Genomic DNA, 2725 nt, shown 5'->3' with positions numbered 1-2725 from the left:
GGCCAGGAGCGTCATAACTCGAAAACTGCCGAGAGAATCGTCGTCTGTTTTGGAAGTTTCGACTACGGTCCTCCTCTGGTGACCTATGTCGCTTATTGTGGACAGCATCTTCTCCATCTGCCCATCTGTTTGCTATCTCCATTAATGCTGACACTGTCCTTGGGTTTGTTCTCCCCAAGTCCTCGACAAAATCTCCTCGTCGGATTCCTGCTACGAACGCATATATTGCTCTCTCGTCAGATATGTTTTATGCCGAGTTTTTGATAATGTTCCGCCTCTGGATGTATTTCCTCATTGACTCATCATGCTTTTGTCGACATGATCTCAATTCTTCTAGTGATGCAGGTTTCTTGCAGGTGGATCGGAAATTCTTGACGAACACATCCTCAAAACTATCCCAGCCTATCGATGGAACTCGGAGGAAGCTTCTTGATCCAAGATCTTGCGGCTCCACTTAGGTGTACTTGAATGCTCGCATGGCTGTTGCTCCGGTTCCGCCTATCGGTTTCACCGTCTCGAGGTAATCGACTAGCCAATCCTCGGGATCTTGCAGGCCATCGAATTTTTTGAAATTATCGGGTAACTTAAACCCTGAAGGAACTCGAGTTTTCCGAACCCTTCGTGTAAAGCATGGTAGTCCACACATATCCTCATCATCTATCTCTGGGGAATGCCGATGTTCTCTTCTATGTTGTCGTGCTCTGTCCACCCGTGCTTGTGCCGTTGTGTCTCTTGCTCCACTTGTTCTTTCGGGACCTGGTGCTGCTGCAGTGGGTCGTGGACTATTTTGCCTTGCTGATCCTTCGGGAGGTGAAGCTGCGAATGCTGCTCCCATGGCTCCACACCCTGCCATGGCCATGTTATACAACGCTTCTCTTGGATCTCCGGGAGGTGGCCTGGACGCTAGGATGAAAGCTTGCGTTGCCATATACCCCGCTTCCGGTGTTTTGGGAATAATATTCCCCCTCGTGCCGATTGACATGAAAGACATGTCGAGGTTTTGAACCAAGTTTTCTCTTTCTACTTCAGGTATATTTTGCAGGCGAGATCTTGCTCTCCTTCGAGCTTCCCTATGACTATCTCCCGAACTTCCTGAATGTCGGCTTAGCTCTACCCTTCGCGTGCTTGATGCGGAGGCTGCTTCCTGCCTCCTGTCCAACTCGATTTTCTGTTTCTCGAGCTCTCTCCTGATACGTGCAAGCCTATATTGATACGCTTGTGATTCCTCAAGTGTTGCCGTAATGGTCATTGGTTCCGTACCATCAATAGCTCTTGCGACTCGATCCCATATCGCTCGCGGAAATCGCACCACCTCTCGTGTTCCCGTTCCGATATATTTTGTTCCCAAACCTCGCGCGAGATCCGCGGGATCGACATACGGATTTCCCGCATCGTCGAAAGCCTCTGACGTCGCCGGTTCTGGACGGCTTGGTTCTCCAATTGCGTAGATCTGATGATATTTTGAATTCTGAACTTTGTCGGGTTTGGTGACACCATCATAAAGATTGGTGAAGACCTTGCCAACAGTGATGGATCTGTCGACGAAGTTGAAGCAGTCGATGTCGCTCGAGTCATCGCTTATATAGGAGTCCGCAGATGACTCGAAAGACATGTCGCTGAAGATTTTGGCGAGTTTTTCACTTGCCCTGGAGCTGATGAAGCGTGGCGATGAAGTTTTCTCGTCGCCCGATTCAATTGATGATGCTGAACTTGAAAACTCGGGATCGACCGCTGATAATCCCGACGAGATCGGAATTTCGAGACGATACGCTCCTTCTTTCTCGACGCGGAAGTGGAACTTTCCAAACGTCATCTCCATGGGCTCCTCCAGATACGCATATGCATCCAAACGGGAGGGCGGGTGAGGAACAAAATCAACTAGACCAGTTTCGATCTGTTTACCTCTGTCCATTGCGTTGCTTCCAGTTGATGAAGTCGACGATCTTGAACGTGCCATCGAGATCAGCTCCTTGACACCTCTAATTCCCACAGACGGCGCCAATTGACAAGGGATTAACTTATCAATGCCTACGGATTGTAGACTAGGGTTTTAGTCGGAAGTAGAGGGCAAGTAGATCTCGAAGGTTTCAGCCGAAAAGTGCTCGACGATATAAAAACTAGGGTTTCGTGAGACAATGAATCGATGCTTTCTTTGTCCCTCGACTCCCCCTTATATAGGAGGCGGAGCCGAGGGATTCGTAATACACAAGTTACAGAGTCCGGGAGGGTTTCCAACCCATCCCGCAAGATTACAAGTATTATTTCCTAATACAACTCTAGCTTTCCTTAATAGTAACTTGGGCTTCCGATTCTTCTTATCCTTCGAGTCGTGGGCCTTCAGTAAACCCCGGGTACCATCTTCGGCAGGCCCATTGGGGATGCCTATGTCACCGGAGATCGCTGCAACATATTGACGTCATTGTGTGATCCCGCCATGCCAAAGAAAGAATTACAAAGAAAGAACGCCCTTTGTATATACCTTGCCAATCAAACGGGTCGTTCTTCCATGACCAGTGCATACGATCGATCGATGCTTCCAAGCATCCCTGGGAATCCTCTTGCTGCATTTTGGGTCATTATCCTTGCAGTCTCTTGTTCACTTGGCGCTCTCAAGTAGTACTTGCCAAACTTTCCCACCATAGCTCGGCAAAACATATGCATGCAATAAATGGCAGTAGACTCACTCATGCGAAGGTAGTCGTCATGTGTATCGGCAGGTGCTCCA

Source organism: Lolium rigidum, chromosome 6, assembly GCF_022539505.1.
Source record: "Lolium rigidum isolate FL_2022 chromosome 6, APGP_CSIRO_Lrig_0.1, whole genome shotgun sequence".
NCBI lineage: Eukaryota > Viridiplantae > Streptophyta > Magnoliopsida > Poales > Poaceae > Lolium > Lolium rigidum.
This window is presented reverse-complemented; position numbering follows the sequence as displayed.